Here is a 22,797-nt window from a genome sequence, read left to right on the forward strand (position 1 = left end):
TTGTCAACAGACTTTTACACATATGCAGTAGGGGCTCCAGTTTGAGAGACTTAGGAGCACAAGACTCCCACAAAAGTGGAAATGCTGCAATTTTTTTTTAAAAAAAATTATCTGAGAGAATGCTTCTCTAGGAATTTCTATGTCCCTCAGCGAGACTTGGTGGTGAAAGATGACCACAGAACCACACTAGAGGAATTAGAGAGTCATAGAAAGAATGTATTAATCAAATTCACAAATAGATCTGCAAAAGTTAAACCTACAAATATGGAGAGTTGACTGTAAGAATATTCCTAGTCAAGATACCTCACTGCTTGTTTAGATTTTTAAAAACCTCAGATATCTAAAAGTGTCAATGATGTACACAGCCTAGACTATTGTAAAAACAGATAATATACTAGCAAAGGTGTCATAATTAACACCATCTGTCCACACAAGACACATAAACATCTGGGATTTTTCAAGAAGCAAGGCATGTTATCAGCCAATGTCAAAATCAAAAGCAACATTAAATATTCCAATATTCCACTGCTTTAGATTTTTTTTTCTAAGGGAAAACAACCGTAAGCACAATATTTTCAGGTTAATTAGTTTAATCAGTTTTTAAAATTACATTGATGTTTCCATGCCAACAAATAGTTTCCAAATGCTTGATATCTTGACAAAAGCACAGTTACTGAAATTCAATTACCTGAAACATTTTTTCACTTTCATATTTTGCTAACTAAGATGCAAAATGCCATGCTTATACATAAGGGTAGAAACATCAGACAGAATTGCACTTTACAGAAGAAAAATTATGTAATGAAAGCAGTTCAAATATCAATCAACTAAAAAAAACAAAACCTTCAGTTTAACTTGAATTTCAAGCTCCAAAAAAGCAAGTGTCAAGGGCTTGTGTTAATATCCAGAGTTCCAGCTTCACCAAAATCTTGGAAGTGCATGGTTGTCAATGTAAGTGTAATGAACATAAGTTCAAGATGTGTTTGTTACTTGGAACAGATACATGGATTCTATGCCACTCAAACTACCATGTACCTGATGTTACCATTCCAAGCAATAACATCACCATTACTCCAAATAAACAAACAAACAAGCATATAAGAGGAGATATCATTTTACATGAAATTTTCATATTCTATTGTAGATGTAGACACTCACATTTAGAAATATAGATCAGAGTTGAGAGACTCTGGATGCCTCTCCACTATAGAATTAATGCAGCACTATGTCCACTGTCATCTGTGGGTAAACATATAAAGGTCCCTGCTATCTCTTCGTGTGCTTCTCTATTTTAATGCCAGTTTTGTAAGTCACCATCTCTAAACTCAGATACATATTGAAATCTAATGCCCAGCAGCACATTACAAGAGTATATACTTTAGCTGAAGATTTTCTTATTGCAATGTGCTATGGTGATTGCATTTGAAAAGTGATCAGAACCTCTAGATGGTGCAAATGCATAATCTATTTTTAGTTTTTTTAAGAATTTTATTTTAATTGCCTCTCAGCCAGCCAGGGCTTATGGGGCAATTACAGCAAAAACAAACAAACAAAGAAACAAAAACAACAACAGATACAACTATTGGATATGCTCTATAAAAACAGAGTAGAACTACTTTTCAAAGCACAGACAACTGGAAAAAGCCAACCTGGTTTTAAAGACATAAAATTGTGTGAAACAGCAAAACCCAATAGGGATACAGCTAGACAGAGGGATTTGGGAGGGATTTAAAAATCCCAAATCATGGAATTGCTTTAAACATGTTCTTGTTTCAAAATCTTCTGTTCATTGTTGAATTCAACTCAAAACCTGTGGGGTATTGATCCTAATGTTTTCACACCCTGAACATCTATTGAAATCTGCTTTAAAAGTGTGATCTTTTAACTTGACTGAAATCTTACCCACAGATTTCAGTCAAGTTATCTATAGAATCAGCCTTACCATTATGGACACTCAGGCCTCAAGCAGCAAATTTTGGATGTCATGAAAGGGCAAAAAAAGTTTGTAATGTAATTCATTGTTGTATTTTGACTGCTAGGGATGGGGAATGTTATGTGTGATTTTTCTGCCTTATGTTCTAGGACAAATCAGATGGCTTAAGACATGATGCTCTTTGATTTGTATGAGTGGGGCCGCAGTGGCCTGCCTTGTCACAGGCAGAAAATGTCTTGAGTCAGCTTTATTCAGAATTAAAACGGTGCCTTCAACTACACTTGTGGCTTTTTGTCGTCCCCCTTTGTCATGCTACGCAAAGGAACGGCTGCTTCCATTAGAAGCATGATTGTGCCTGTGCTTAAAATCTAATATTTCAAATCCGATTAAGATAGAGTATGACACAAACTAAGCTTCTGCTGCCAATGATTTTTTTTAAGAAGACTGAGATAATTACTTCAGATGGATGGAACTCAATTGCTGAGCGCCAGATGCACAGCTTCTCTGCAGGAGCATCCTTCTGTGCCTTTCTCTGAGTTTCACAGTGTTCTCTCCATCCCACCAATTTCCAAAAACTGAGAAATACCTAATCTCTTCATAAACAAAGAAGCAAAATGATGACAACCAGACTTATCAAATGAAGTCAAGCTATAAAATTATATGCAAAGCCCCCCAATGATAAGATACCTAATTTGGTCTTTAAAAAGGGGTGGGGGGAGCTTCCCAAGCATCATGCTAATTTGCCAGGGTAATTAATTATCATTATGGAATATGAATGCATGTTTTCTGAAAACAGAGTTTTAGTTATTAGGGCTGCAGTAAATCATTAAATCTATTATTGAGGTTCAAATGTGGGTATAGATACCACTAGGTGAGTCCCCAATGGTTTCTCTTTTTTGGGGGGAGGGGGTAATTTCTTTCATTAATTTAGACAGTGTAATCCACAACCCAAATAAAGATCTAAAATATAAAATAAGAAGAAACCAAATACGTGGTCTGTCCCAAAAGAAATAAAAATGATTTAATTTTTTGTTGAAAATATATGCGTTGCTGCCACTCTTCATAGTAGTGGAGGAAATCTTTATTTGAGATGTTCAAAGCCCTTATTGTAGCTGTCTGGAAATTCTCAACTGTTCCAGAATGATGTCCTTTGATGTGGTTTTTGAGCTTGGAGAAAGAAATTGCACAAAGCCAAGTCAGGGATCTTCAGTGGGTGAGGAAGCATTCAGAACAGCCTTCACTCGAGTCACATTGTTCTCAGCTCTTGAAACTGAAGGACGCTGCTCCAGACTCCTCTGCATTTTCACCCATGACAAGACTAAAAAACTACTACACTCTTTGCTAATGTACTGACTGCTACAACAATATGGACTCAACTGAGGAAAGTCAAACTGTATGCCTGTGTTCCCCCTCCACCTGCCTCAATCCCCACTTTCCTTTCCTGGCCCTTCTGTATTGTGCATAAAAAATCATTATCATTACTTTTGAGACAAACCACATACACATATGTGAAAATAAAAACACATTTAGAATGAATGGCCCATCTATACCAATCATTTATCCTGAAGGGTGGGTGAATCAGTTCTGTGGTGGCTAAATGATGCATGGAGCTCATTCGAGTTAATGTGGGCCAAGGCCATCTTAACTCAGTCTTGAACCATGGTGGCTAAAGTCCTAGGTTACTGTGAATGAGAATCCAAAGCAAACTGCAACTTTAAACTCCTGTAAATATTTAAGCCAATTCTGAGATGGAATTGTACACAACTGTTTACATGGCTGCCATGACACCAATAACAGCAAGCAAAATAAGGAAGGACATCTGGTGATGCCAAAATGGGCTTGGCATTTCTGGATAGTCAATACTCCTTCCTGTCTTTACAGTAGCTGACATTCATCACTCTGGATTGGTACCAGGATAAATGATCCACCTTAAGTCTGAATTAAACTAAAGCTATGACAAATTAGAGTTTAAATAAAGTATTAAATTCTTATGCTGAAACAATGAATAGTAACTTGCCAAGACACTTACACTAAGCAACTCTGACCCACCCCATCCAAACTGTAATGAAAACAAGAAACTCATATTGTTCTGCCATATACAGATCCACAACCTAAAATCTAATGGAATTATTAATTATCATAGTCACAAATTATTATATTGTTAGATTTCTTACTGCACAAGAAATCTATCAATGGTCTCCAATTATTCTTCCATTCATTTGAGCTACCTCAGTCTTGATTTGAAATGGGTTTTCCTAAAACAGGACAACTTCAACTCATATTTGGTTTTGATCCAAATAAGATTGTCTGGATCTCAACTCAATTTCTAGTAGAACTATAACACCGTAATTCTGTATTATGACAAGATCTTATTGTAATTTCACTGCATAATAATGGCAGTTGAACTAGTGCTTATACACATTACTGTTTGGACTTTAATTTACAAAATTCACTCAGCCAGCAAGGTCATTCACGGAGGGTGTAGAAGCTATATTCTTTCTTTAAAAAAACAATTGTCAGTTCTAATCAAAATACAATGGATGTTTACTATAAGCTGTCATGAATTTCCCTGGTGAAATTTACCTGGTGATGTTTTGTTTATCTGACCTAAGAATCTTGCTGTTGCATAATCAGAATCTTGGTGTGCTGCAGATGATTTTCTTAGTCCAAAAAATTTCTGGCAAAAGAAATACCTTGAAAATATGTTATACAGACTATTAGGAAGATCATGGTGAGTTAATTCAGCACTGGGTCTGATATTCAGAGGTTTGGGCTCTGCTTGCATTTTCTTTTATTGAGAAGTTTTAATTTTGCATTTCAAATTACCCATTTCAGAACATTACCAACATCACTGCTTGTTGATGTGCCCATTCTGCACCCTCTAATGTGTTGGATTTAAAGTACTGGCAATGACCTTCAAAGATCTACCTGCATAAATACAGCATATTCGTATAACTAGTGCACCAAGACTGAGAAGTAATGAGATGGAGGCAGCATCCTTTTAAAATCATCCATATGAAACAAGTGTAAATACATTCATTCTCAACATTGACTGACTTTGTATTCTGGAAAACTCTCCTCCTGCATATTGGATTGATGCAACACAGTTGCTCTTTAACCAGGGATCCTATGTTCTCATGTCATAGTAATCAACTCATCACATCTTTGTGAGGTGCAACAGGCTGAGAGATGTCACTTTTTCACACCTTTTCTGCTTCTGCTGTCTCAATCACCATATTATCCTCCACAATTGTAATATATGGTTCTCAGAATTGCAGGTCAGTTTGCAGATCCCTGAGTAATTGGTTTAAATTCTTAAAAACTTGTAATCTGGATCACTGATTAAGCAAGCAAGTGAGAAAGATCCTGAGGGTACAAATCATTTTAGTATTTTATCATTTTGTGCTAAACATCCACACCTGCTCAAACAGAAAAAGAGTTATTTCTCCTACCCTGGACATTCCATAGATATAAAAACCCCATTTGCTTTTTTTCCAACAGACCTCACAACGTATTGTCAAAGGCTTTCATGGCCGGAATCACTGGGTTGTTGTAGGTTTTTTCGGGCTATATGGCCATGGTCTAGAGGCATTTTCTCCTGACGTTTCGCCTGCATCTATGGCAAGCATCCTCAGAAGCACCCTCACTACCTCTGAGGATGCTTGCCATAGATGCAGGCGAAACGTCAGGAGAAAATGCCTCCAGACCATGGCCATATAGCCCGAAAAAACCTACAACAACCCAGACCTCACAACCTCAGAGGATGCTTTCCATAGATGCAGGCAAAATGTCTGGAACATGGCCACACAGCTCAGAAAACTTACAGCAAGTCAATGATTCCAGCCATGAAAACCTTTGACAATACATTTCCACAGGAATTTTCCTCCGTTACCTTAAATTACTGTTATACTACCATTTTGTCTTTTCTAGTTTCTCAGTAAGATGGATAAAATTAAATATGTCATTGTGAAACACTGTGTATAATCACAGGTAGTAAGAAGTAGACATTTATATATAATATACAGTATATCCATAGTTATAAAGAGGCTCTCTCTAACATGCTCTTCAACAAGCCTCTGAGAACAGTTATATCAAACTACAGGAGTTGGCATTTTGAAATTTAATAAAGTGGCAAAGAGTATGAGTTATGATACAAAATGTCTTTAGTTCAGATCTCTCCTTTCCCTGTTCTTATCTTGCATTCAACTGGTGGCCAATTATTTTTTGGCTTTAACAGCCATCTGTGATATGATGATAATCATAAACAATTAACACCAGCCTACCTTTAAAAGTTTCTTGTTAAGAATTATGGAGATAATATATGCAAATCATTTGAACATTTACAGTGGAGTTCTCCATATGTCTATTTAGAAGTAAATCTTGTAGAATTCAGCAAGACTTACTTCAGGTGAGTGTAGGATTGTAGTCCTTGGAAGAAAATATCGAATTTTCATTTTCTATGTTAAAGAAGGAAAAGATTGACTTTCTCTAGTTCTGAAAATTTTGAGTCCATTCTGAAAAACAATCAACAGGGCTTCGAGTACTTTAAAGAGTCTTAAAAGGAGGCTTAACTTTTGTTGAAGAAAATAGAACATTCCTTAAAGATGTTTATTTGTAGAGTGTCACTGAAAGCAATCATTCCCTCAAGTTAAAATTTTCCTGAAGTTCACAATCTCTACAATTTTCTTGCCGAGGCATACAATACACACATTCAGTCCTAACACCAAACTAGTTCATCCAGTTACTACCCAACAAACCATAACATGAATGGCAAGTAGACTGATGAGGCACATGTGTGAATGAACCTGTGCAATGTGATTTGACTACAAACAGGATTTCTCAAAGGAGACAATTCTATTGATTTCAGTGGGGCTGTTTTCCCACCAATTATGCTTAGGACTATAACCTCAGATTCATTGTTCTCATTAAGTGTTTTTTACATGCTAAAGAACCATTAAGAGACACTAATAATCTGGTGTTAATTAATGTTAAACTAACCTAAGGCTATGGGAAATGCCAATTGCAATTGGTTACAACAAGCTGATTCCCAGATGTGTGCCATCTAGAAACAAAATAATAAAAATAGTCATAATTAGAAGAAAACAGACACTGAATAAATCAAATTCCCTCTCACCCACCCAAGTAGAAAGGGAAACAAACACTAGCAGCTGTTGTCCTTTTCTGGCTCACCATGACTAGATTTCATAAAGGTCTCATATATAAGGGCAAAACAAGCATCTCTGTAAGGAGCATTAAACTTTTCAAACTCACGTACATAAGTGAGAATGTAGTTTATTAAATGCTATGCAAATATTAATGCATCTTGTTTTTGGAGAGCTGCCCCTTGCATGTTTTATGAGTCTCAACTAAATGCTTAACAGGGTCAGACCAAGACATTTTGTTATCTGAGGCAAAGGACAAAATAGCAATCTATTTCATGTAAAGAAGTATCTGGGCCAGCAGTTGAATTTTACTTCTACACTGGGATGCAGGTCAACAGAAGGGAATGTGCAAGGGATAGTGAAATGGTTGGATGGCCCTTACATTTGACTATTTTGCCAAAAGTAAGGGGCCAGACTTTGAATACATCTATACTGACCACTTAATGTGGAAGGGCTTTGGATCAGTTCTGTGGTGGCCAAATGGCACACAGAGCTGATGAAGGGTACCCATGGGCAAGGCCACCTTATTGCGGTCTTGCCCAATGTTCACCAAAGTCAGGGGATAATCCAAATTCTTTCCCATAATTCAGAGTATCCTCCAACTTTGGGCTGATATCTGAGACAAAACTGTCCACAACTGTGTTGATTACTATCCCATCTTCTTTGGCATCCCTCAAGTTTGAGCAGCCCAGATATACAAGATGGAACTTTCTGTCCCCTGCCATTCTCTGTATCACAGCAGCTTCTGGCCACAAAATGTGTCCTTGTAGGAAGTCATCATCTGCAGGTGACATCATTTGGGGCAACACACAATGAAGGAAGGGAGAGGGGAGAAGAGAAGAGGAGGTAATTATTCCTCTCTCACCACCTCCTTATCCTGGTTGATGTCACCACAGATGATCACTGACCGGCAGGACCCATGTTGTGGCAAAGAACAGTAAGAGTGGCAGGTTAGCAGCATAGAACCAGGTTTGGTGCTACTGGGTAGTTGGAAAATTAAATATCTGCCAATTTTCTAGATTGGTGGGTTTTAGTTGAATCCTCTGTTCTGAGCATCTGTTGATGCTTAATGTGATTTACTTAATGATATTACCAGGGATGACCTGCTGTGACATCAGCTTGGGCACACTCTTCAGTTTCAAAATCTTGGTCTTGACATTTGAGGACTTACAATATTTCTAACCTGGCTACGAACTGAAAGGACACAGAGAAAAGGATGTGACTATGGCCCCTTCCACACAAATGAATACAATCCCACATTATCTGCATTGAAGAGGACTCAGATGACCCATTTCAAAGCAGGTACTGTGGGATTTTCTGCCTTGATATTTTGGGTTATATGGCTGTGTGGAAGGGTCCTATGATTCCATCCCTCAGAGGAAAATCTGAGAATACTGTGGCTTTTCAATGAGGAATCCATATTAAAAATCTGACAGTTTTTGGCCTCTACTACCACCACTGCTATTTAGCATTATGAGCAGCTTTAGCTATGCTACTTTCCCCCCAGGAATTTATGAAAGCCAAGTAGGAAACAGCAGGAACACTTCTTTATGGAGTAAAATGTTCAGGGTTTTGCTCTGCTATTATTATTATTCCTGAAAATTACAATTCACCTAGACATAAAATCACTTTTTATGCTCCCCCCTTCCTTCAAATTCTTTTTCCCTCCCTTTTATCCTGGAGATAGCTGTCTGAAATTCAACAGTGGCAATTTCATTTTCTGGCAGTCACACTATCTGTGGTACACCATTCTGCAGCATGGAAAAGAAATGCTATTCATTGCTCTCTGTGGGTTTGAGAAATAGTTTATTTATGTGATAAAACTGATGCTTCTGCCTTTGCCAAGACACCACGTGGGGAGGCAGTAACTGAAAGCCAAAAATGTTATCTTCCCTATAAAGCATTTATCCAGCTTCAGAATAGCATTTACTTGCTGAAGGAGAGATGTGCAGTTGGTAAACAGTGTTCTCTAGCACTGCATTCTGAAACATGCTCTTTTCCTCAGATCCACTACCCAGTTCAATGTTTCATACAGTCTTGCTTGTCACAGGTGGGCTCTTGTACCTCTCTTCAAAGTCAGAGCCAATAATGGAGAAAGAAAAAATTAGGTGGGAGCAAGTTGTATATTTGCAGTGACCTGCTGGGGCATGCAATTTGGGTCTAGCTCAACGATGGAGAATATGTGGCTCTCCAGATTCTTTAACATCTATTAACATAATAAACCTATTAAGCATGGGTGGGCAAAGTACAGCTCATAGGCTTCATGCACTCCCAATCTTTTCAAGTTGGATATGTAAATTCCTGGATTCTGTTCTTTGTTTGTTGGTTTAAGAGAAAAATTGTATAAAAATATTCCAAAGTTCTACAAAATATACACAAATGCAGGGATTTGGATTCAGTTGCTTCCCATTATTCCCATACATCAATTGTAAAAAAAGAAAAGGGAATGGGGATGTTAAAGTGGTGAAATTAAAATCAGAAATGATAAAAGAACAAAGCTAAATAATTAGAGACATGGCTTACCAATAGACATGGCTCATGGGAGGGTTTCATATTGTCTGATACGATAGCCTAAAGTATTATACAGAGAAATGAATTGCTTTAATGAGCGTGAATGAGTGATATTTCTGAATAGTTTATTTGTGAATAATATAGCTCACAAGCGGGTAGAGAAAAAAATGGAGCAGGCATAAGCTTAGGTAAAGCAAAGAACAGGCTATAAGAACTGCATATGGGAGGAACCTTATTGCCAAATGTTTGCTAAAATGACAAGGAAAGTTGATATAGGGATAACAGGAAAGCTGAATTCCAAATATGGAGTCTTTGTGTCTAAAAACTGTGTAAGTAGTATTTGCTGTACATCTGGATGCTTGTCACACTTCTGCTGATCTGGACTACTTTGAGTTGGATGGATACAGCTCATTCATATGAATGGGCCTATGTATACCCAACCCATTTGTCTAGATATATGAATGATCTCAAATATTTCAGGAAAAATACATGCACCATAGATTTAGTAAGAACTTTTTATCAGGAGCTATGGAAATGCTTCAAGCACTCAAGTATCCCTTCTGTGATCACACCAACCCACAGCAAGATTAGTAAGGCCATACAAATTGTATTTACTTGAAGGAGACACACTAGCACACTATTCCAAAAATTGAGCTCAGGAATAGGGATGCGAATCATTATTTTGTCCTTACAAGCAAAGGTGAATAATTACTATCATTTTCTTCCTTGTTGCAGAAAGAAGAAAAAATACTTATCATTATCTTATCTATATCTGATTGGCTTGAAGTATTTTTCTATGAAAAAATATTTCATGCACAAGAAACTCATTTTCTATAGAGGAACTCTTGAAGAGGATTTGTGTCAAAACCACAGTCATAATAATCTTTGTAGAACATATAAGGATGATTGAATTTCCAGAAAACTGCAGAAGCATCACTGTTCCATTATTCTTCTACTGCCAATCCCTTCACCCAGTTTGACCTGGAAATGAATAATTACAAATAATTACAAATATATTCTACATTTTTACTCACAAGATGGGTTACACTGCTGAAACTGAAAGGATACTGTGTAGCACCTTGTCCTTAGTTGTCCTTCACTGGAAGGTTTGGATTGGTCTTCACTCATTAAGGAACTATGTGAAATGGCTTTTCAAGTGCTTGCAGAGAATACAGATATCCTTTATGTGCCTTCTAGGATGCTTTAAAGTTTACATTTTCATACGTAATTCATTTCTATTATTACAATCACTTCATTATTTCATATTGCAGATCATAGTAGCTGATAGCCTAAACATAGCTGTAGACAATATGTTATTATCAGTGTCATGCTGTGATTTTGCATACAACATAAGAATGGTTTAAATCCATTAAGTCTAAATATATCACATCTTTTAAATCAATACTTGTTCTTTCGTTCTGAACAATCAGAGATTATTTCATGAACAAATGATAAAGATCATCGGAGAGGTAAGAACTAGAATCACTGCTGTAATCTGAGAATCTGATTCATTAAAAAAAAACCAAGAAAGAATTGAAACAAAACCGGTATAATCTGCATATTGATTTGGCGAAACTCAGACTGGGACATCCTAATTTCTGATTGTATTAGTTTTATTTTCGAAATATTATTATTGAATCCCGTATACTGTTAATGACATAATCTGTCAACTGTAAAAAAAAATCTGCATCAAAAAACTTTTTTTTTTGTAAAATACAATGGTTTTGTATTAAAGTGTACAAGTACAAAATGCAACACTGTTGTATAACTCTAGTTACTGGGAAATAAGCAAAATCATACAATATCATACAGTGAGATTTTTTGTTCTTATGTAAAACAATGAAATAAGTGTGTGTGTGTGTATATATATATATATATATGTATATATATGTATATATATGTATATGTGTGTGTGTGTATATATATATATATATATATATATATATATATATTAGGCCTGGGCGGTTTCGTTTCGTTAATTCATAATTCGTTAATAATTCGTTAATTTTTCCAATTACAAAACGATAACGAACCATTCTGGAGCAATCATTTAAAAAAACGAATTTTTAAACACGTTTTGTAAATGCTTCGTATTTCGTTATTGTATTCGTTTCGTTATTGTTCAGAGGTCATTTCGTTATTATTTCCGCATGTCTGGGCCAGTTTTATGGTTTAATTAGTGAAAAAAAATATATAATATCACACCAACAGTCAAGAACAGAGGGAGAGGGAAGCTTCAGAAGTTTTTGAAGGTTTTTGGGCTGAGGGTGTGGATCCATGGCGGCAAGACGGAGGTGTTGAGAGCTCCTCAAACCTCAGCTTTTTCGGCTTGATCTGGAGAGCTTTAAGCTCCCCCATAACCGGCAGATGGAGACCGGGATGGTCGCAAACCCGTAGGGGGGTCAGCCGATGGTCTAAATCCCCCCCTCCCCTCAAGGGTGGGGGCAGAAAGACCCGGTAGTAGTGGCCCCTCGCAGGGTAGCGGATCGCCGAAACGCGAGCCGGCCGGCTGAATAAGCAGGTTCCGGACTTTTTGCCGTCACCACACCTCTTCTACGAAAGAAGCTACACAGCAACTTTGTGAGTACACAAAAACCCCTATATACTGGCGACAGCAAAAGGAGGAACAAATATAAGAGACCGAAGACGCCATATGTTTAAAGGAACGTTTAAAGGAATTGACGGGTATAATATCATGGGAATGCAGTCATATCCAATATATCTGTCTATACTTACTTAATCATCTACTCATAGCCCCCATAGTTGGCTAACTCAATTTACCGCTGAGACTTAGCAACTTTACATCTTGGAACAAAAGTAGCGGTAATCAATGAGTATTGCCAAGAGGAGTAGCAAGAATATCAAGATACGGAGAATTGGGATATAGGCCTGGTGGAAACCAATAGGTATCAGACATCGTGTGATTTACGGTAACTGTAACAGTCAGTGAAAACGACCCTCATTGTTGTAGAAAAGTTAAGAGACAGAAGATTCTTGGAGGGGCACGACCACTAGCCCCCCCCCCCCACCGTATCCCTCTCCTTTCACCCGTCTCCCTCCCGTCAAGGGCAAAACTTCCGCGAGGTGAGACCCATTGGAACACCAAGGGGGAAACCAGTAGTTATTAACAGAGAAAATGAGGAGATCGTCAAGAACTAATAAGATGCAACAAGAAGCTCATTATCCCGCTCATTAAGCTTAATTAAGCCGATTAACGGACCAATACTTATCTTAAACACGCGGTCCAGCTGGGCGAGGTTGGCCCAACATCTCTGGCTCGCGGTGCAGGGCGAAGAAAGGAGAAAAAAACGCGAGACGGGGAGAGGGCGCGAAATTGCGAAACAGCGCGAGAAGACACGGACACCGCGAGAATTGGCGAGACTTCGGCGTGATTCCGGCAATTCCGGCGAGATCTGCGAATGCACCGCAATAGAGAAGATAAGGAGGAAGAGAGGGGAAGAATCAACGGAGGGAACAAGAGCGGAAGAAGGAGAACGAAAGGTCAAGAAGAGTAAGTGAAAAGAGATACAACTAAAACACGAACAATTTAGAGGGGAAAGTAAAATAACTGCGATAGAACTGAGACAAGGGGACAAAGGGGGGGAAGGAAAGACCCCTCTCAGCAAAAAGAGGACGAAGAAAAGCCGAAGAAAATCCACATAACCCTCAAAGACATTAAAAATAAAGAACAATACTCCACAGGGCCAGACCGTAGGAGGAGGAGAGGGGGGGGGAGGGAGTATATTCGATCTGTTTTTTATGGCTTTACTGTACTTTAATATTTTTGCATTTGTAGTAGTGTATTAGGATTGCTATTGCTGTAAAAATAATATTGATAGAATAGGACTGTGGAAGTTGCCAAGGGACACAGATCCTTAAAAAAAAAGCTATCTCTGGGATTTTTCGTCCATATACAGACAAAGACTGCACTAAACCTGTTGCTTATTTGCTTTTTTAAAACCTATGTTTTGAGAGTATTAATGTACCATTGCCGCATCTATGGAGGTGTGCTAAAATTGTTCTGGTAATAAAATTGACACTGAGGATTTAGGCCTGAGAAAACTATCAAGAGTTACAGAACCAAATAAGGACTGACGTGGGAAACCCCTAAATCTTTATACAAATATATTTATACAAATATAGTTTTGCAGATAATAGTACTATTAACCTATTTGCTCCACCCTCCCTGAAAAATAGCCAAAATAGTCGGGGTTTTTTTTTTTTTGGAATCATTGTACTACTATATTGTTATATGTGTAGTAGTGTATCTCAATTAATTCAGGCGAGACAGGGACAGATAAATAATCAAGGGATAATAGAACTCTATAAAGACTGACCACAGGGACTCAGAAACATCTATCAATAGCAAAACCCTTGGTTGCCGGTATATAGGCAACTTTATAGATAATAATATTATTTATCTCTATGCCCCACCTGCCTTAAAATATTCAGCAAAACCGCCTAAAAAGTGGTTCACTCTCGAAGAGAGCACGAGACAGAAACAAAAAATCAGTAAGAGGAATAGACTAGGGAATTAAGAGAAAGTAAAGATGACTACACCAAAAATCAAGAAAGATAAGGGAGACAAAGGAGATAAGGAAAGAGAAAAAGAAGGAGAAAAAACCCTAACGCAACAATCAGTGGGTCTAACTAAAAAGACATCGACCTCAGAAGAATCTATTATGAAAGAGATACTAAAGGAAATTCAAGGTGTCTCAGCAAAACAAGACACACATCAAGAAGAATTAAAAAAATTATCAGAGAAACAGGATGCACATCAAAAAGAACTACAGAAAATGAGGAAAGAAATGACAGAAGAACTTAGTGTAATGAAGAAAGAAATACAAGTATTCCAACAAGAAATGAAAGAACTGAAAGAGGAAAAACAGGTAATGGCAGGAAAACAGGAACAATGCGAAAAAAGGCTGGACGAACTGTCCGGGAAAAGCTTATTGTTAGAGAGACAGCAAGAAAAATTGGATGCTAGTGAACTTGAATTCCAACTTAGGTACAGAAACATAGTTGAAGACCCAAAAGAGGATATAAGACAAATTGTGATCGAACTGACAGCGAAGCTAATGGAATGCCCGGAAGAAGACATAGAAAAACAAATTGATCGTGTGTATCAAATATCGATGAATTATGCAAAAAGAAATAAAACAGATAGGGATGTTATAGTAAATCTCACCAGAAAGATAACTAGGGACAAGATCCTCAAACAGAATAACCAGCGCCAATCGCAATACAAAGGAAGAAAAGTTATTATCCTGAAGGAGGTCCCGCCAGCTACCCTATTAAAGAGGAAAAAATATATATTCCTGACAGAAAAGCTGAAACAACTAAACATAAGGTTCCGGTGGGAAAAAACCGAAGGAATAATGGCAACATACAAAGGAGAGCGATTATGGCTCACCTCAGAAGAAAAAGCTCAAGAATTCTATAAAACACTACAAAAAGAGACAGAAACCCACCCATCGAAAGGTCAGAAACAAGGAGTTAAAAGAGCAAGACTAACATCTCCAGGAGGTACAACATATGTAAAAGAGCTGAAGGGACGGGATCCGGAGGCAGAAGAAACAGATGATACAGAGGATAATATTGAAAGAAAAGAAAATGGAATGGAACCTTAAATGCATATCCCTTAACATAAATGGTTTAAATTCTCCCAATAAGAGAAAGAAAGTATTTAACAACCTGAGAAAGGGCAGCTATGACATAATATTACTTCAGGAAACGCATATCTGTCAAAGACACATAGCACATTTAAATCAGAAAGGTTTCAAAACCTTTGCCTCCTCCGCCTCGAAAAAAAAGAGAGGTGTAGTGTCATATGTAAAAGAACCATTGATAGCCAGGCAAGCCTTTAAGGACCTAGAAGGCAGAATAGTGGGAATTATTGTAGAAAGAGGCGGGTCAAAACTGTTGATATGCAATGTGTATGTACCAAATAAAACGAAAAAGAAATTTGTAAATAAACTGAAAAGCCTACTTTCGGATCAGGAATATGATGAACTTATTCTTGCCGGGGATTTCAATGGGGTGTTAGATACCATCATGGATAAAAGTACAAGAGAAAACGAGAGAAAGACGGACAAAGGGGGGAAACTACCCGCCAACTTGCTCAAGCTGAAAGAGGATTTTAGCCTACGAGATGCATGGAGAACCTATAATAGAAACGGAAGGGACTATACGTACTTCTCAGATAGGCACAAAAGGTGGACTCGAATCGACATGGTGTGGGTCACCAAAACATTAGTGGGGAGGATTAACAGGATAAAAATACTACCACGATACCTCTCGGACCATTGTCCAATAGAATTAACCATAAATCATAAAAGAGGAAGGAAAAGTTGGAGACTAAATGAGTATCTATTAAGAACAGAGGAAGACATCAGGAAGAATACAGAGATATTGACAGAATTCTTCAAATTGAATGACACTGAGAACATGGCAAAAAACATCATTTGGGACACCAGCAAAGCCTATATGCGAGGCATCTTCATTCAGCAGAATAATAGAAAATATAAGCAAAAAAAACAGAAGGAAACAGAAATCACTGACAAAATGGAGGAGCTGGAAGAAAAACTCAAAAGACACCCAAAAAATGAGAAAATCAAACTAGAACTGCAACTGTTGAAGAAACAAAAAGAACATCTGGAATTAGAGCAAATGGCAAGGAACATGGTTTTTCTAAAGCAAGACCACTTCCAAAATGCAAATAAGGCCGGGAAATGGCTCTCCAAGAGAATCAAAAAGAAAAAAAGCAAACAGAACATCATCCAAATTGTAGATGGAGTAAAGAGCTACACAAAAGATGAGGAGATAGTGGCCCAGTTCCACAAGTTCTATAAGAAACTATATAGGAAAGATCCGATCAGCAGAGAAAAAATCAATACATACCTGGGTAAACAAAAAATAGCCAAAATATCAGACCAGCAGAGAGAAACCTTAAATAAAGACATCACGACAGAAGAACTAGAAGACGCAATAAAGAGACTCAAGACAGGGAAAGCGCCTGGCCCTGACGGTCGTTCCGCATTATACTATAAAAAACTAAAAGATATCATAATACCACAATTAAAAGTAATAATGAACTCCACCTTGCAAACCGGAACTATGCCAAATACCTGGAAGGAGGCCAGCATTGTACTGTTACATAAAGAAGGTACAGACCCTCTTAACGTAAGAAATTACAGACCAATTTCGCTATTAAATAGCGATTATAAAATCTTTACATCAATTCTTGCGGAACGCCTGAAAGGATTCCTAGTATCATGGATTAAGGAAGAGCAAACAGGATTTCTGCCAAAAAGAAAGATGAAAGAAAATGTTCGAAACATTCTGGACATCATTGAATACTTCGAAAGTCATAATGAGAAGGAACTAGCGATTCTATCGATCGACGCGGAAAAAGCGTTCGATAATCTAAGCTGGACCTTCTTTAAATCGATACTCAGAGAAATAGACATCGGATTTAAATTCATGAACGCCATAGATGCCATTTATGCAGATCAATGTGCAGTCATCAGGGCAAATGGACACGAATCAGAAAGGCTGGCAATAGAGAAAGGCACTAGACAGGGCTGCCCTCTCTCGCCCCTAATTTTCATTTTGGCATTGGAAACTCTGCTAAACGAGATCAGGGAAGACAACAGATTGGAAGGAGTAAAGATACAAAAAGAATCCTTCAAATTAAGGGCGTTCGCTGACGATCTAATCTGTACAATACAGGATCCCCTTAATAACATCAATTTATGGATCGAAAAAATAGAAGAATTTGGCAAAGTCTCGGGTCTGAAAATCAACAAATCTAAATCTGTAATACTAACAAAAAATATCTCAGGGGATAGAAAAGAGAAACTGACAGAACTTACCGGTCTACCATTAGCAACAAAAATAAAGTACCTTGGAATATACATTACGGCGAAAAATTCACAGTTACTAAAAAACAATTATGAAGCAAAATGGAGAGAGATAAAGAAAGATCTAAAAGAGTGGCAACATATGAAACTCTCTCTACTGGGCAGAATATCAGTGGTGAAATCCAAGATACTCCCCGAAATGTTACACTTATTCCAGAACCTACCGATAATTAGAAAGAAGCAAATATTTACGGAATGGCACAGGGATATCGCAAAATTCATATGGAACAACAAAAAACCCAGAATTAACTTTACCAACCTATCAGACGAAAGAAAACGAGGCGGTCTGGGGCTACCAAACCTTAGGCTTTATTTTGAAGCTAGTTGTTTGGAATGGATCATGGATTGGATAGCACTACGAAACAAAAAACTGCTAATACTAGAAGGCCACGATCTAAGAACTGGGTGGCATGCCTACTTATGGAACAACAAAGCGAAGGTAGAGAAAAACTTCCGAAATCATTTCATTCGAGCTGCCCTCCTAAAGGTCTGGGACCAATACAAAATGAGGATGTACCCGAAAACGCCACTATGGTTATCCACTTTGGAAGCCAACCAAAGGAAAGAGCTAGGTTGGAGAACGTGGCCCACGTACAAAGATCTATTAACCAAGATGGGAAAGGAAGTCATAATGAAATCACAGGATGAGCTAAAAGAGAGATATGAAAATCTTACCTGGCTGCAATATTGGCAATTAAAAGAGTTCTACATGAAGGATAAACAAATAGGCTTCATGGAAAGCACAACGTCATGGGATAGGCTAGTAGAAAAACCAAAAAAATTCATCACAAAAGCGTACAAATTACTTCTCGAGTGGTTCACGGAGGAAGAACAAATTAAGGAGTACATGATTAAATGGGCAAGATTGATCGGAAGAACAATATCACTAGAAGAATGGAGCATGATCTGGAACATAAAAACGAATTACTCATATGCCTATGATATAAAAGAACACTGGATAAAAATGGTACACCAGTGGTACTTGACACCTTCCAAACTCGCCAAATTTTCAAAGACCATGAGCAACAAATGCTGGAAGTGCGGCGCTGAGGAGGGGACCTATAAACACATGTGGTGGTCCTGCAAGAAGGTAAAAACTTTCTGGAAAACAATCCAAGAAATCTGTCAAAAAGTATTAAGAAGAAACATTCCCCTCAAACCGGAGGTTTTCCTGTTGGGCTTAACAGGAAAAGGCTGGAACAAAGAGACCGACAAGCTGTTCATATATCTAATCACTGCCGCTCGCATACTGCTTGCAAAAGTCTGGAGAACCAAGGAAATACCATCAGAGGAAGAGTGGATTGAAAAGACAGTAGATATAATGAACATGGACCACCTATCATATATACTCTCCGCTACACGCAACTTGCCGGTAACTGCCACAAACTGGTCCCCAGTCAAGGTTTGGTTAGGGGAGAGAAAGATAAAGCTTCAAATAGTTTAACGTATGCCACATAGAACTATACACCTCTCTACTTATATCTCAACTTGAGGTCAAAATATAAGTACGGCACAGTAAATGGTCTCTGGAGGGTCTGGGACGCATGGTAAGGCACAGTTAAAGCCTTTCAGAAATAGGCAACGAAGCAAAAACCTCTCTGGTTCGGCTAATATACTCTGTAGAGTATGAGTTCCTCCCCCATAATATAAATATATAAAGTATAAATAACAAGTCAGGAATGTAAGTGGGGTACAATATTATAAATATATATATTAATTAAAAAAATTATTTAGCATAAAGCAATGGACAAGAAAGAGATAGGAAAATACGGATGCTTAAATAGGGGACATGAGGATATATATAGATAGAGGTGTATTAAGATAGCTAAGGAAATAGGCTTGCATTCATAGATAATAAGGAGTATGTATTTGAGTAAAGTAAAACAGGTTACAAAATGAGAAAGAAAACCGACTGCAAAATATAAGGGAAAACTCAGAAATCGCCAGTATAGGGGGAGGAGGTTCACCCACTATTTGTTGGCTAGGTTTTTAAATGTATTTTGTCGTCGATATTTGTTTTTTGTATTTGCACTTGTCTTGGTCTACTTGTATTGTCTTTTATACTCAATAAAATTTATATATATATATAAAAAAAGACAAAATACAGAAGTTTTTGGAGGTTTTTTGGCGTATTTCGCGGTCGCGTCCGCCATTAACGATTGTTTCGGAAATCGATTCGTTATTTTTTTACCATTTATGAAATTTCGTAAATATCGAACTTTTTAAAAGGAAAATTTTGTAATTATTTTAAATATCGAAACAAAAAAACCCCCCAAATACAAATCGATTTTAGAAACAAATTTTTGCGTTGTTACCCAGGCCTAATATATATATATATATATATATATATATATATATATATATATATATATGAAAGGATTGAAACAAAATATAGCTATTGTTAGCTATGTCTTTTAATGTATCATGTACTTTGACTTTGAATAACATAAACTATTATTCTAAGGAATTAGGGAGCTACACTAACTTGATCTCCAGCCAGTATACTATGACCATAGTAGGTGATCATGAAGCAGTACCAAATATCTCAAAGATATAAATAGTTTATTTGGTTGAATATATCTAGCTGCTGTTCAGTAAAGTTCTGACATTAACAAGTTATTAAATTTAATTGTTTTCAAAAGGAATTGTGCTGTCTCAAGATGTGATTTTATTGTGGACAGTAATTTAAAATGTAATAAAAAGCATAAAGAAGATATATATGACCTATACAAGGTGTTTTTTTAAAGTTGTACAATGGCATTATGTATTTTTCACACATTGAATAGAACAATTGAACCATTTATCTTCAAGCAGCATTGTCCTAGGTGTAAGAATTAAACTTTGCTCTTTTCCAAATTCTACTGATTTCACCTGTGAGTTCTAATATGTAAATCATCCAATGCTTTATCTAAACTTGTTTGGTGTCCTTTGTACCATTTCATGTCCAATATAGTTTCTGAATTTTGAAGTTACCAAATACTTGGACAAGAGGCTGCAGGTGCAAATGGTGGATAGTGACTGATGTACTAGGGGAGCAGGAATAATAATATAATTAAACTTTATTTATATCCCTCCCTATCTTCCCGTAAGATTCAAGGTGGTTTACAACAAATTGGCAAACATTCAGTGCTGTAAGGTGCTGGATGAAAAGAAATTACCAAAGCCACTCAAGTCCCACAAAACAAATTGATGTCCACATTAAAATAATAATAAATCTCCTGGATTTTAGAGAGAATGTTAAAGGAGCTATCCAAGGTGTTGAGCCCTTTTTCAAAAAGCTCAGATAAAATTTTGACATGGACGTCACCAATCCTCACTGCCTGGTTATAAGAAACCATAACTCATCTCCTATGAGATATAGGGGAAATTGCGTTTCTCTTTGCCATTCAAGATATTGTATGAATCCTAAACATTTATCTTGATATGTTGCCATCTATGCTATACTTAGGACACAAGGAAAAAAGGGTGGCAATGGTGTCCTGTTTGAACAATGGATCAATTCAAATTGAACCTGATCCTGCTGCCCGCACTGTCACAAAAAAGTAGGATTCTCTGTAGTTTCAGGCAGGCTCCTGAATTTCCGCTAACTATTTTTAATGTTAGGCTAAACCAGATTGATCAGGTTTGTCAATATCTATGGGAAGGCCAGAAACATAATAAGGTCAGTCAGGATCACAGTGAATATGGGTTGCCTATGTAGATGAGCCCTTTCTCCTTCCCACCTGAACAAAACTCTGTTGAAACAGTCTTTTAAAAAGTCTCTGTTTTCCCAATGGAGGCCTTTTAAAATATCATTGTAGCAGGGGAGGTGTAACGAAGGAAGGAATCCTGAGCTGTTATTGCTGCACATATCACAGACTCATGGCTTGTTGTGATATTAGACATATTAGAGATTAAGCAAAATGGATTCAAAATCTGAAAAGTAACATTTCAGATAAATAGAAGGGAGTCCATATCTTATTTCTTAGCCAGAAAAAACAGAAAAAGTGTGGCACCATGTGTATGTGTGTGAGAGTATTTAAAACATTTCTTCACTACTCTACTTACAAAATACACTATAAAGCAATGGCCTCAGGCACATTCAAACTTAAAAACACATCCAATCAGCCATGCTGATTGCCAACATTTGAGATGTCACAATCTGCAATTGGTGGCACCTAAGTCATATCAAAATTCATTACTTTCATAATGTAGAGAAAATTAGATATTTAAAATATTAATAACCTTCATATTTATGCTGTCAGATGATATTAGCAGTTACAAAGGACTGCCTGGCATACTTAAACAAGTGTGTCTAGTGAAGACCCCAGAAGCAGGAGAAGAGGGAGCACTTGTTCTTAACTAAAAAGAATGTTTTTCAAGTAAATGTAAACCAGTCAATTAAATGTGCAAATCTTTTAGTAATTAATTGAATTGGTTCTCTGCATATCATTATACATCCTCTAATAAAAACCCTAAAAACACCATATCCCAACTGAGCTTGAAAGTTAATCTGGGTCAGTCCTGGTCAGTACCTGGATGGGAGACTTTGAATCAATACCTGGGGCAGGGCTTCTTAAACCTTTTCTTGTTGTGACCCCTTCCCACCTGAATTTTTTACATGACACCAGGTAATATCTATATATATAAATTTGTTAGGGGCATCCAACGAGGAAACAAAACTCAAAAACCCCCCAACGAAACTTAACCAAAATTCCCATGCCCATAACACAACCCACAAGGTACAAACATATCTACTCAAAATGAAAAACAACACAACAACACACTCACAAAACGGCAAAACAACAAAACTCAAAAATCCCCCAACGAAACTTAACCAAAATCCCTGTGCCCATAACACAACCCACAAGGTACAAACATATCTACTCAAAATGAAAAACAACACAACAACACACTCACAAAATGGCAAAACAACAAAACTCAAAAAACCCCCAACGAAACTTAACCAAAATCCCTGTGCCCATAACACAACCCACAAGGTACAAACATATCTACTCAAAATGAAAAACAACACAACAACACACTCACAAAACGGCAAAACAACAAAACTCAAAAAAACCCCAACGAAACTTAACCAAAATCCCTGTGCCCATAACACAACCCACAAGGTACAAACATATCTACTCAAAATGAAAAACAACACAACAACACACTCACAAAACGGCAAAACAACAAAACTCAAAAATCCCCCAACGAAACTTAACCAAAATCCCTGTGCCCATAACACAACCCACAAGGTACAAACATATCTACTCAAAATGAAAAACAA

The sequence above is a fragment of the Anolis sagrei genome, chromosome 5 (assembly GCF_037176765.1).
Source record: "Anolis sagrei isolate rAnoSag1 chromosome 5, rAnoSag1.mat, whole genome shotgun sequence".
NCBI classification, from domain to species: domain Eukaryota; kingdom Metazoa; phylum Chordata; class Lepidosauria; order Squamata; family Dactyloidae; genus Anolis; species Anolis sagrei.